The sequence below is a fragment of the Eubalaena glacialis genome, chromosome 3 (genome assembly GCF_028564815.1).
Source record: "Eubalaena glacialis isolate mEubGla1 chromosome 3, mEubGla1.1.hap2.+ XY, whole genome shotgun sequence".
Taxonomy (NCBI): domain Eukaryota; kingdom Metazoa; phylum Chordata; class Mammalia; order Artiodactyla; family Balaenidae; genus Eubalaena; species Eubalaena glacialis.
In genome coordinates, this window is record NC_083718.1 from 9,906,954 (window position 1) to 9,921,408 (window position 14,455).

Sequence of the window (14,455 nt, forward strand, 5' to 3'; positions counted from 1 at the left end):
AAGAATTTCTGCACTCAGACTATTTCTTTTAGTTCTCATTCACTTTAAAGAAACTGGAACTGTAATTTGTAGAATTTTTACGGTGGGTATAAAGTCAAAAGACAAAGGTGACAAAGCTGAAATCGAAATCACAGAGTCATACTCAGAGAAAAAATATTTTAGGTAATACTTACTTTTTTACTTATGTATTTATTTTTATGATTCCACACTTTGTTCCTGATCTTGTTGAACAAGATGACTTGCAGTCAAATAAGGAGCTTAAAGAGCATAAAGATATTTGAGCAGGTATTCTGATGATCTCTGAGATTTAAAAAAATCTGAATTTATGAAAGTTACATAGCTTCTGCCTTCATGGGAAATTCGAGATTATTATCAACTCTCATGGAACATTTAACAAGATATTTGTTGTTATACAACAAACCTAAAACCGTCACAGTCCTCTCCAGGTGTCAGAGCCTTGCACCCACCAAAGCTGGATTATTAATGGATTTTTTAATATGAATATGGATATTAATTATAATACATGATTCATACCCTAATAAAGGTACAGAATAGGTTCACCTGGTGAGTCTTGATTCAGGTTAGAGGGGTAAAGAGTGGTGTCAGTGGTCAAAAAAGGTATCTTGGAAAGGAAGTCAAAAGACCAGAGGAGTTTAACCAAGTTGTTCAGGGGGTGATATTTCTGGCAGAAGGAGCAACAGATATAAATACTTGAGCATGGTGTAGCCAATTATAATATTTTAGTATTATTGGAATGTAGGATGGTGTAGAGATGAGGGGTAGACAGTAGATGAGAGGTGAGGCTCAAAAAGCAAGCAGAGAGGCGGAGTCAAGATAGCATACTAGGAGGATGCGGAATTCACATCTCCTCACAACTAGGGCACCTACCAGGCACCGGTGGGGGACCACGGACACCTAAGGGGACGTGAGGAACCCCCAGCAACCGGGTAGGACGTGGGGCATGGGGGGAGTGAAGGGGGAGGAGAAGTGGAAGCGGAACGGGACTGGCGCCCCTGAGTGGCGGCTGGGGGAGGGGAAGGGATCCCACGCCCGAAGGGGAAAATTGAGGAACCACTGGGAGGGCAGAGGAGCAAAAGGGAGCATGGCCAGGTTTCCCCTGCCCACTTGGGCCCCCAGGGACCTGCTGAGATCCCGGGCCTGATCCTCTGCCCACCTAGGCCCCCTCCAGCCACATGGGTCCTGAGGGAGTGGGAGGGAGGGAAGGGGAAGCAAAAGTAAAGGCCGGATCTCCAGGACTGGCACTCCTGTGGGGTGGCTGGGGGAGGGGAGGAGTTCCTACACCCAGAGAGGCCCACCCACGATTAGGGGTCCAGCAGGGATGGGGGAGACAGTGCGGGAGGGGTGCGAAGGAACAGAAGGGATGGGGCCAGTGCTTTCCCTGTCCACTTGGGCACTGGGAGGCCTGTTCGGCTCCCGGGCCTAATCCTCTGCCCTCGGAGCCTCCTTCCTGCCGCTAAGAGCCCAAACCCCGCCCCTACACCCTCCCTCCCACCCAGGGCCCTACCTCTCCACTCGGAGACCCCCCTCTGAGACCGCCTCCAACCCCACTGGGCCTAAACTCCACCCACACACTCACTCAGGGCCCTACCTCCAAACTCGGGAACTCCACACTTCAGAGGCCTGCCTTTCCACATGCTGCCTCTCCCCTTCCGCACAGGTCCTAAGCAGAGGCCCCGCCCCATGCTTTAACGTTTCTCCCCCCACCCGCCTAGGTCCTGCCCCACCCTAAACCCTGCCCCTGCCTAAGTTCCACACCCACCTAAACTCCACCTCCATAGCCAAGGCTTTTTTTTTCTTTTCTTTTTTCCTATTAGATTGGGGTTCTATTTTACCTTGTTGATTCATTGTAGTTGATTCTTTTATATTTTTATTTTTCCTAATAAATCTTTTATTTTTCTAATTTTATTTTATTTTATTTTATTTTTTTAAATCAGGGTCTTTTTAAAATTTATTTATTTATTTATTTTTGGCTGTGTTGGGGCTTCTTTTCTGCGCGAGGGCTTTCTCTAGTTGTGGCAAGCGGGGACCACTCTTCATTGCGGTGCACGGGCCTCTCACCATCGCGGCCTCTCTTGTTGTGGAGCACAGGCTCCAGACGCGCAGGCTCAGTAGTTGTGGCTCACGGGCCTAGTTGCTCCGCGGCATGTGGGATCCTCCCAGACCAGGCCTCGAACCCGTGTCCCCTGCATTGGCAGGCAGATTCTCAACCACTGCGCCACCAGGGAAACCCTATTTTATTCTTTATACATTGTTATTGTTCTCTCCTTTTGGCTTGTTCCCCCCCCCCTTTTTTTTTTCTTTCTTCTCTTCTGGTTTTATTTTACCTTGCTGTAGTTGTTTCAATTATAGTTTTATTTTTCCTAATACATTTTTTAATCTTTCTAATTTTATTTTGTTTTTTATTCTTTGATATTGTACTGCTCCTTTTTTTCTTTCTTTCTCCCTTTCTTTTTTAAACTGCGCCATGAAGCTTGTGGGATCTTGGTTCCCAGGCTGGAGGTCGGGCCCGAGCTCCTGTGGTGGGAGCTCTGAGTCCAAACTGCTGGACTAACAGAGAACCTCAGATCCCAGGGAATATCAATTGGAGTGAGGCCTCCCAGAGGTCCTCATCTCAGCACCAAGACCCAGCTCTGTCCAACTGCCTGCAAGCTCCAGTGCTGGATGTCTCAGGCCAAACAACCAGTAAGACAGAAATAGAGCACCACCCATCAAAAAAAAAAAAAGGAAATGACAAAAAAACATGTTACAGATGAAGGAGCAAGGTAAAAACCTACAAGACCAAATAAATGAAGAAGAAATAGGCAACCTACATGAAAAAGAATTCAGAGTAATGATAGTAAAGATGATCCAAAATCTCAAAAACAGAATGGAGAAAATACAAGAAACATTTAACAAGGATCTAGAAGAACTAAAGAGCAAACAAACAGTGATGACCAACACAATTACTGAAATAAAAAGTACTCTAGAAGGAATCAGTAACAGAATAACTGAGGCAGAAGAACGGATAAGTACGCTGGAAGATCAAATGGTGGAAATAACTGCCAGGGAGCAGAATAAAGAAAAAAGAATGAAAAGAATTGAATACAGTTTCAGAGACCTCTGGGACAATATTAAACACACCAACAATCGAATTATAGGGGTCCCAGAAGAAGAAGAGAAAAAGAAAGGGTCAAAATATTTTCAAAAAAAAATATTTGAAGGGATTATAGTTGAAAACTTCCCTAACATGTGAAAGGAAATAGCCACCGAAGTCCAGGAAGCACAGAGAGTACCACACAGGATAAACCCAAAGAGAAACATGCCGAGACACATATTAATCAAATTATCAAAAATTAAAAACAAAGAAAAAATATTAAAAGCAGCAAGGGAAAAGCAACAACATACAAGGGAACCCCCATAAGGTTAACAGCTGATTTTTCAGCAGAAACTCTGCAAGCCAGAAGGGAGTGGCAGGACATATTTAAAGGGATGAAAGGGAAGAACCTACAACAAATTACTCTACCCAGCAAGGATCTCATTCAGATTCGATGGAGAAATTAAAACCTTTACAGAAAAGCAAAAGTTAAGAGAATTCAGCACCACCAAACCAGCTTTACAACAAATGCTAAAGAACTTCTCTAAGTGGGAAACACAAGAGAAGGAAAACACCTACAAAAACAAACCCAAAACAATTAAGAAAATGGTCATAGGAACCTACATATTGATAATTACCTTAAATGTAAATGGATTAAATGCTCCAACAAAAAGACATAGACTGGCTGAATGGATACAAAAACAAGACCTGTATATATGCTGTCTGCAAGAGACCCATTTCAGACCTAGGGACACACACAGACTGCAAGTGAAGGAATGGAAAAAGATATTCCATGAAAATGGAAATCAAAAGAAAGCTGGAGTAGCAATTCTCATTTCAGACAAAATAGACTTTAAAATAAAGACTCTTACAAGAGACAAAAAAGGACATTACATAATGATCAAGGGATCAATCCAGGAAGAAGATATAACAATTATAAATATTTATGCACCCAACATAGGAGCATCTCAATACATAAGGCAAATGCTAACAGCCATAAAAGGGGAATTTGACAGTAACACAGTAATAGTAGGGGACTTTAACACCCCACTTTCAACAATGGACAGACCATTGAAAATGAAAATAAATAAGGAAACACAAGCTGTAAATGACACATTAAAAAAGGTGGACTTAATTGATATTTATAGGACATTCCATCCAAAACCAACAGAATACGCTTTCTTCTCATGTGCTCATGGAACATTCTCCAGGCTAGATCATATCTTGGGTCACAAATCAAGCTTTGGTAAATTTAAGAAGATTGAAATCATATCAAGTATCTTTTCTGACCACAATGCTATGAGACTAGATATCAATTACAGGAAAAAAACTGTAAAAAATACAAACACATGGAGGCTAAACAGTATGCTACTAAATAACCAAGAGATCACTGAAGAAATCAAAGAGGAAATCAAAAAATACCTGGAAACAAACGACAATGAAAACATGATGACCCAAAACCTATGGGATGCAGCAAAAGCAGTTCTAAGAGGGAAGTTTATAGCAATACAATCCTACCTCAAGAAACAAGAAACATCTCAAATAAACAACCTAACCTTACACCTAAAGCAATTAGAGAAAGAAGAACAAAAAAAACCCAAAGTTAGCAGAAGGAAAGAAATCATAAAGATCAGATCAGAAATAAATGAAGAAGAAATGAAGGAAACAATAGCAAAGATCAATAAAATTAAAGCTGGTTCTTTGAGAAGATAAACAAAATTGATAAACCATTAGCCAGACTCATCAAGAAAAAAAGGGAGAAGACTCAAATCAACAGAATTAGAAATGAAAAAGGAGAAGTAACAACTGACACTGCAGAAATACAAAGGATCATGAGAGATTACTACAAGCAACTCTATGCCAATAAAATGGACAACCTGGAAGAAATGGACAAATTCTTAGAAAAGCACAACCTTCCGAGACTGAACCAGGAAGAAGTCGAAAATATAAATAGACCAATCACAAGCACTGAAATTGAAACTGTGATTTAAAATCTTCCAACAAACAAAAGCCCAGGACCAGATGGCTTCCAGGCGAGTTATATCAAACATTTAGAGAAGAGGTAACACCTATATTTCTCAAACTCTTCCAAAATATAGCAGAGGCAGGAACACTCCCAAACTCATTCTGTGAGGCCACCATCACCCTGATACCAAAACCAGACAAAGATGTCACAAAAAAAGAAAACTACAGGCCAATATCACTGATGAACATAGATGCAAAATTCCTGAACAAAATACTAGCAAACAGAATCCAATAGCACATTAAAAGGATCATACACCATGATCACCTGGGGTTTATCACAGGAATGCAAGGATTCTTCAATATACGCAAATCAATCAATGTGATACACCATATTAACAAATTGAAGGATTAAAAACCATATGATCATCTCAGTAGATGCAGAAAAAGCTTTTGACAAAATTCAACACCCATTTATGATAAAAACTCTCCAGAAAGTAGGCATAGAGGGAACCTACCTCAACATAATAAAGGCCATATGTGACAAACCCACAGCCAACATCGTTCTCACTGGTGAAAAACTGAAACCATTTCCTCTAAGATCAGGAACAAGACAAGGTTGTCCACTCTCACCACTATTATTCAACATAGTTTTGGAAGTTTTAGCCACAGCAATCAGAGAAGAAAAAGAAATAAAAGGAATCCAAATCAGAAAAGGAGAAGTAAAACTGTCACTGTTTACAGATGACATGATAGTATACATAGAGAATCCTAAAGATGCTACCAGAAAACTACTAGAGCTAATCAATGAATCTGGTAAAGTAGCAGGATACAAAATTAATGCACAGAAATCTCTTGCGTTCCTATACACTAATGATGAAAAATCTGAAAGAGAAATTAAGGAAACACTCCCATTTACCATTGCAACAAAAAGAATAAAATACCTAGGAATAAACCTACCTAAGGACACAAAAGACCTGTAGGCAGAAAACTATAAGACACTGATGAAAGAAATTAAAGACGATACAAACAGATGGTGAGATATTCTCTGTTCTTGGATTGGAAGAATCAACATAGTGAAAATGACTATACTCCTGAAAGCAGTCTACAGATTCAATGCAATCCCTATCAAACTACCAGTGGCATTTTTCACAGAACTAGAACAAAAAATTGCACAATTTGTATGGAAACACAAAAGACCCAAAGCACAATAGCCAGAACAATCTTGAGAAAGAAAAATGGAGCTGGAGGAATCAGGCTCCTGGACATCAGACAATACTACAACGCTACACTAATCAAGACAGTATGGAATGGGACAAAAACAGAAATATAGATCAATGGAACAGGATAGAAAGCCCAGAGATAAACCCACGCACATATGGTCACTTTATCTTTGATATAGGAGGCAAGAGTATGCAATGGAGAAAAGACAGCCTCTTCAATAAGTGGTGCTAGGAAAACTGGACAGCTACATGTAAAAGAATGAAATTAGAACACTTCCAAACACCATACACAAAAATAAACTCAAAATGGATTAAAGACCTAAATGTAAGGCCAGACACTATAAAACTCTCAGAGGAAAACATAGGCAGAACACTCTATGACATAAATCACAGCAAGATCCTTTTTGACCCAACTCCTAGAGAAATGGAAATAAAAACAAAACCAAACAAATGGGACATAATGAATCTTAAAATCTTTTGCACAGCAAAGGAAACCATAAAAAAGACAAAAAGACAACCCTCAGAATTGGAGAAAATATTTCCCAATGAAGCAACTGACAAAGGATTAATCTCCAAAATATACAAGCAGTTCATGCAGCTCAATATCAAAAAAACAAACAACCCAATCCAAAAATGGGCAGAAGACCTAAACAGACATTTCTCCACAGAAGATATACAGATTGCCATCAAACACATGAAAAGATGCTCAACATCACTAATCGTTAGAGAAATGCACATCAAAACTACAATGAGGTATCACCTTGCACCCGTCAGAAGGGCCATCATCAAAAAATCTACAAACAATAAATGCTGGAGAGGGTGTGGAGAAAAGGGAACCCTCTTGCGCTCTTGATGGGAATGTAAATTGATACAGCCGCTATGGAGAACAGTATGGAGGTTCCTTAAAAAACTAAAAATAGAACTACCATACGACCCAGCAATCCCACTACTGAGCATATACCCTGAGAAAACCATAATTCAAAAAGAGTCATGTACCACAATGTTCACTGCAGCACTATTTACAATAGCCAGGACATGGAAGCAACCTAAGTGTCCATCAACAGATGAATGGATAAAGAAGATGTGGCACATGTATACAATGGAATATTACTCAGCCCTAAAAAGAAACGAAATTGAGTTATTTGTAGTGAGGTGGATGGACCTAGAGTCTGTCATACAGAGTGAAGTAAGTCAGAAAGATAAAAACAAATACCATATGCTAATACATATATATGGAATCTAAAAAAAAAAAAATGGTTCTGATGAACCTAGGGGCAGGACAGGAGTAAAGACACAGACGTAGAGAATGGACTTGAGGACACGTGGAGGGGGAGGGGGAAGGGTAAGCTGGGACGAAGTGAGAGAGTGGCACAGACATATATACACTACCAAATGTAAAATAGATAGCTAGTGGGAAGCAGCCGCATAGCACGGGGAGATCAGCTCGGTGCTTTGTGACCACCTAGAGGGGTGGGATAGGGAGGATGGGAGGGAGACGCAAGAGGGAGGGGATATGGTGATATACGTACGCATATAGCTGATTCACTTTGTTATACAGCAGAAACGAACACAATACTGTAAAGCAATTATACTCCAATAAAGATGAAAAAAAAAAAAAAAAAAGAAAGCCGGAACTATGTTATGAAGGAATTTATATGCCAGAGTAAGAAGCTTGGAAATTGTGCATAATGAGTGTCCATTAACGGTTTAAGCAAGAGAGTGTCTTGTTAGGATTTTTAATTCAGAAAGCTCTCTGGCAGAATACAAAAGTGAGTCACAGTGAGGTAAGACTGGCAAAGTGGGTGCCAGTTAGGTGGCTGTTGGAAAGGCAGAAAAAATGATGGGACCCTGATTTATAGCAGTGACAGTGGTGATCGAAATAAATTGTATCAGTAGCACTTATCAATTAATTAGATCTGAGATCGAAGGAGAACTGTTAAAATGACTCGTTGCCTTTAGACTCAGGTATCTCAATGATGGGTGACTAGTAATGGAAGGAATACTAGAGGATGCGAAGGTCTTATTGCCTGGAGGTAAGGCTGCCACATCATTTTCAATGATGAGATGTTTGCATAACAGCCAGGTGGGGCTGTGCATCCGGATTAGACAAACTTGGGCCACCCCACTGGCATGACTCTGGGAGGGACCCTCACAACGGGTTCACAAGGTCATGTGCTCTTGTAAAATTTGCAACAATAAGATATTTTAACCACAGTTGCCTAAGACTGCTGCCCCTTTTACTCTGACTTCCCTCCACCACACTTTCCGCCTTGACAGTGGCTGGGTGAGTTTGGGGATCTGCCCGAAAGGCAATGATGATACACTAGTTTGGGTTTAGAATAAAGTGTTTGGGAGGTTCACAATCCTGGTGCTAGCCATACTGGTTCAGGAAAGGCTTTCAGGCACACGTGTACGGTCCTCTGTGCCAACTCACCTGACGTTACAACGTGCAGGGGCAGGGCCAAGTGTCCCGGGTTGCCTGGTGTAGAAACATGTGGGTCACAGAGGAGGAATAAAGTCTGAATGTATGGAACCACGAGCTGTTCTGTGGAAAACTCTTAGAATCATCCAGATGTGAAAAACTTTGAGTGAAAGATGTGGCTTTTACTAATGCTTCATCAAAGTAGAAGTTCTTTTCTTTCATGAATATATTTGATACTGAAACATAATTATAAATGCATAATTATTTTTGAAGGGAATTTAAGAAATGAACTTTATCTGAATTCCTCCGTTTATTGGACACAAACCTATAAGAGGATTACACACAGCAAGTTCATCTGGGTGAGAGGTCTTAATGGGTTTTTTTTGCATTCCAAATATCAGTAATAAGAAACAACAGCTGACTAACCACACCAGATGAAAGACTGATTTATCTGTCTAGTCTCTCTATAATATTACCAAACAATTAATGAAAATGGAGTAAAATATAGAGTTGGGTCAGACAGTTAATGAAAATGTGTTACTTTTTTGGTTTCTATGATACTGTGGTATTTGTCACCCTTTTAAAAATTGTGGGGTTTTTTTTTTTGTTGTTGTTGTTCTAAGTATGTATCCACTTCTTAAACTAATTTTGTATTCAGAATTCTGTGTTCCGTTTCTTAAAGAGGACCCTCCATATGGTATAAGCTTTGGACCTCACGGGATCTGAATTGCTCGGGAGTCAGAATATTGATAGTGACGGAGACTGGGGGTGTGGATGCTCTCAGGAGAGTGTCCTGAGGGACTGGGAAGGAGAACGAGAATGGACACCTAAATTTGGGAAACTAAGGAGCAGGCAGAGAAAGAGGAGCCTGTGAAGCAGATGGAAAAGGGGCAGCTAGGAAACAAGGACCCTAGTGGAAAAAGGTGTCCCAGGATCTCGTGAGTCGAGTATTCAGAAGGAAGCGGTTAACGGTGTTCAGTTCCACAGAACGGCCATCATGAGAGGGCTGGGAATTGGTCACCAGATTCAATCTCAAACAGCCATGACATTTCAGGGAAAAGTGAGCGCCAGTGACGAAAGCCCCTCTTGTACTAAGTTAAATAACGAATTTAAGAGGAGCAAGTGAAGACAGTGCAGACCACACATTTTCATGATGCTTGGAGGTGAAGAGTATAAACTATGGTAGAAATAGAGCAGGGACGAAGAATAAGATACAGCTGTTTCATTCAAAGTGGAAGACCTGAGCGTTTGTAACTGCTGCTGGAAGCTGAAAGAGGAGGAGCATGCACTTCTTTTACATCCTTCAAAACCACAGGACACAGGCAGTCCTACAACTTCACTTGTTGAATGGAATTCCTTTAACATGAAGTCTAAGTCATCTTCCTTCAGTCATTCTGCTTTCCTACAAGATATTTCTGTTAGTTTTAGCATTATTCCTCCATTCTTCCAAGGCCCAAATCTTGAAATCCACCTTCGTTACGTTTGTTTAGTCAACCACAGGTGATCTTCGCTGTTTCTCTCCCAGCCGGCTCTCTTCAGTGCGCCTGCGCCATGGGTTTCGGGCGCGGTCCCTGCCCTCCTCTCTGGTAGGTGGGCCCTGCGTTTTCACAGATTGGTCCACAGCTTTTCTTTTCCAAGTCTCAGCTGACCCCGTTTTAACTCGTCCATGTCTTTATATTTATATATTTTGTATACCGTGATAGTAATTATCAACACGTATCCTGCCTGTACATTATCCTGCAGTTAACATTTATACCATAGTTCTTTTAATTGTATATTATGTTGCGCAAAGCAAAAACTTACTTTTCTCTGTGAAAATGCTTTAAGCTATGAGCTGCTGTCCCAATTCTACTGTCTTTCAGTTTATGGTACACTTTTTGAAGACTTTAAAAAACCTCTTGTGTTTTCCACACTGCTTACCTCAGAATTGTTAATTCAATGGGAAATTCTTAAAACTCACCTGATCAGACAGTAGGAATTAAACACATAAATAGACTGTTATGGTCTTTCAATATTGACTGAAGAAATGTTCTTTTATGTTTCAGGGCTAATAATTGCATTTTAGTTTTAATTACAGAATGAGGAAATAAATGTGTTTTGCGTATATTTAGCCTCTTTTTTCAAAGTTATTGATTTAGAAAATAGATACTCTAATTTGATTAATACTTGCGTTTTATTTTTTCTGAGGCTTTACTCCTATTTGAAATGGAGGTATTATGAAACAGTTTATATGAGCTTAAAAATGACCAGTTGAAATAAGTAATTAATGCTTTCAAAAGACAGAAACAGGGTTCCTTAAGTGGATATATGTATATGTTAGTGTATTCATGTAACCTTAGATTTCTCAATGAAGTCCTAAATTTACTCCAAGCCATTATGTAATGATACTTTTCACTCTTCATTGGCTTCTACCACTTAATATAAAAACTACATTTGGGAAAATGGCTTTTATCTGGCTTAAGACACAGTGAAGGCTCATCGTTTGAAGTTTCCAATCAATCTTTAATCTTTTAGTGTTGGTGCTTATTTACTCGTTTTAAAAGACTGCTTCTAGCAAAAAAAGAAAATCCTGTAAAGGAATCTATAGACTTGTTCGACAATAAACATGCTTTAAAAGCAAATTTTTAGTAGCTCAATCATAAATTCAACATTTAAATCTCCCTCAAAGTGCTCTTGGTTTTTAATAATGGATTTTGGTATGATCCCATAAAAGATTCATGTTCAGACCTTTAGCAAATACTGCTTTGAATAATTAATTTCAAAATATATTTTTTCTAATACATAATAGGAATTTCCTATGTCTTTTCCGTTTATAAGAAGTAAGGAAAACCAGTCTTATGGTTTTGATTCATGATTATGTCTTTGTGGTAAACATGACATATTTGGAGAGAAGAACAAAAACAATAATTCAAAGGAATTATTCACAAAAATATTTACTTTTTTAAAGACCTAAAACTGAAACTTTTAAAGTAAGATATTTTAATTAAAATATGTGAAACAAATACAAGAATATTTAATATACTTACATTATGAAAAATTTAATTTTTTCTTCTTATCAGTTTTTAAAAAGAACCAGATATTTATTATATTTTATATCTAAGCCATCATCATTCACAAAATTAATTTACAACTTATTTTCCCCAATGCACATAATGAATAAAAGTATCAGAATAAGGAAACCACACCGTATTTTTTAAAAATTAACTACTTCAAAATTCTTATTTGTAAAAATAGAAGTCGATGAAATGATGTTTTATGTGAGATATCCAGGAATAGTTAAACAATCATCACCCCAGGAAAAAATGTGAATTTAACAAGACAGATTTCTATTTTTCAGAAATATTCATTGCTGACTTTAATCTGGATACAACACAAGGCATAAATATTCAATGGCTAAACAATAACCCAGTTAAACTTCATTGGGTTTTTTTTTTTCTCTAGTAGACATCCAATCCAATTTTTGTATCTTAAATGAAATAAGGAGAAAAAAATGATGTGGTTTCTTAAAGAAATGAGGTCATTTAAAAAATGTTATTTTCCCACCTTCTGTTTGTTATACTTGGAAACACACTAATATCTATTCACTTATGATTATAATTAATTATGCATATATATTTTACATTCAAATGCACACTATAAATAGTAATTGTAATAAAACATATTAAATTCCTCTGAAATGGCATAGCTAAAGCAAATAGTTTTCCTTTAATATTCATTCCCCGATGCTCTCCCATTAAAATGCAATGGCAAATCTGACAAAACAATAAGGGGAACACAGGGCAAGTGACTCTTTATTCATATAATAATTGACTACTGCTGTGATAACATCCCACCTTTTTCACATAGTTGTGAAAAGAGTTCACTTTAAATTAATTGGCATCACCATGAAATAAATTACAAGATTGTGTAGTTGGGAAGCAAATCAGACCCACGTTAGCTATAATTGGGTGAAACTGATATAGGGATTTTGTGGGTGAAGGTTAGAAATGGAATTTTTGCACAGGAAATAAATGTATGAGACCAAATTGTTTTTGTTTTTAAAGAGCATTTTCTTTTTTTTTTTTAATGGATCTCTTTAGTTATCTAACAATGATTCGTATTGATTACTTAAGTTAGGACATGGCGTGTATGATTTGGAAGATTAGCTGATCAGCTTCCATTTAAATGAAAGGAAGATCCATTTAATCTAAACTTCAAGTCCTGGATAATGGATTTGACCTTTTCTTGAAATATTGGAAAATAAATCCAGACTATTCTCCAAAGTTATGGGCCAGAATGCTACTATTTGTTTAAAAGCCAAGATGATACTAAGCTTATTAGAAAGGATATTAGAAAGGAAACAGAAAAACACTTTTTTTTGCTTTTATTATATCAGCATGTACTCTCATCAGGAAAATTATGGATACGCTTAGTTACTACATGACACAAAATTAGAAAACTCTAGAAAAAAGTAAAACAGTGAAGGTGAATAGAATGAATTCTATATAAACACAGACTAAAAAAAAGTTTGGGAAAATAAAATTTGACACTAGCTCATGTTTGTAATGCCCTAAAGGTTTTAGATTTTTATAATATAGTATTAGTAAAAAAAAAAAAAATCTATTGATTATATTTTGAGGCTGAAATATATCCTTCCTATGCAAGTATTTGCATAAACTTATAGGAATCAGTACTCATTTTTGATGAATTTTCACTATTTGATATTTAAATAAATTCAAAAGGATTTTAGATAAATTCATGGATTGTAGCTCCACATTGGATTGTTAAAGAAGCTAAAATTCTTTTTGGAATATGTATATCGTTTGATTTCTTTAGGTCTCATCTAATGGAGGGCAAACATAAATTGCTTTAAAATATATTTTGTAGGAATATTCTATTTCTGTCAGGAAATAGAAAACACTGTGCTTGGGAGAACTCTTCTTATAATTTGAAGATCATATCTATGTCAGTATCTTGTAATTTTATTACTGCTTACTGCTTAGCTTAGTTTTTAATATAAGTACTTCATTTCTTAAAACCGATGTAAATATTTTTAGAAAATGGCATTACACAATTAATGAATATTTAAGTATGTTAACAGGAGTGTTAATGTTGTTATTCATTTTTTTTGCAAGTTAATCTTTTATTTAAAAATTCCATCCATAAAATCACTCATCAGTGATAACTGATGAATAAAGTAACATATGGAGTGAAAGAGACATACAGAGAACAACATATGAAAGATATACATCTGATATTTTACCGAAATTCCTCACTACCAAGTGTTCCAAAAACCTGAAATTGATTTTATTCCCAAAACTTGCGATTGTTTTCTTTTCTGTTCTATTAAGTCAGAACATCTATAATTATAGCCTGGGATGGGGAATGAGTTGAGGAGGTGAGAGGGAAGGATTGCAGTTGAGGGTCTCTGGTTGGGCTCTATTAGAGGTCATTCAACATCCAATTTTTTAACAGATCATTTTGACACCCACTGTATTTTTACCCCCTGCCAATCATCTGCTTCTAGGTGGTGAAAGTTTGATTTGTGACTGACTGTTCATTCTTAGAGAAAACCTGAGAGGCAATCTCTGAACAGGAAGTCTTGCTCTATGACAACAAGAAGGAATTTGCAAACTGACGGTAAAAGGTCAATTTGCATATTCAATGAAAGGAACAGTGCCCGGTATTTGAGGATGAGTAGGATAGTAGATTCTCAGGCCCGGGCAGTTCTAATGGGGAGGAGATTACTCTCCTGCTGTGAGAACAAGGTGTTGG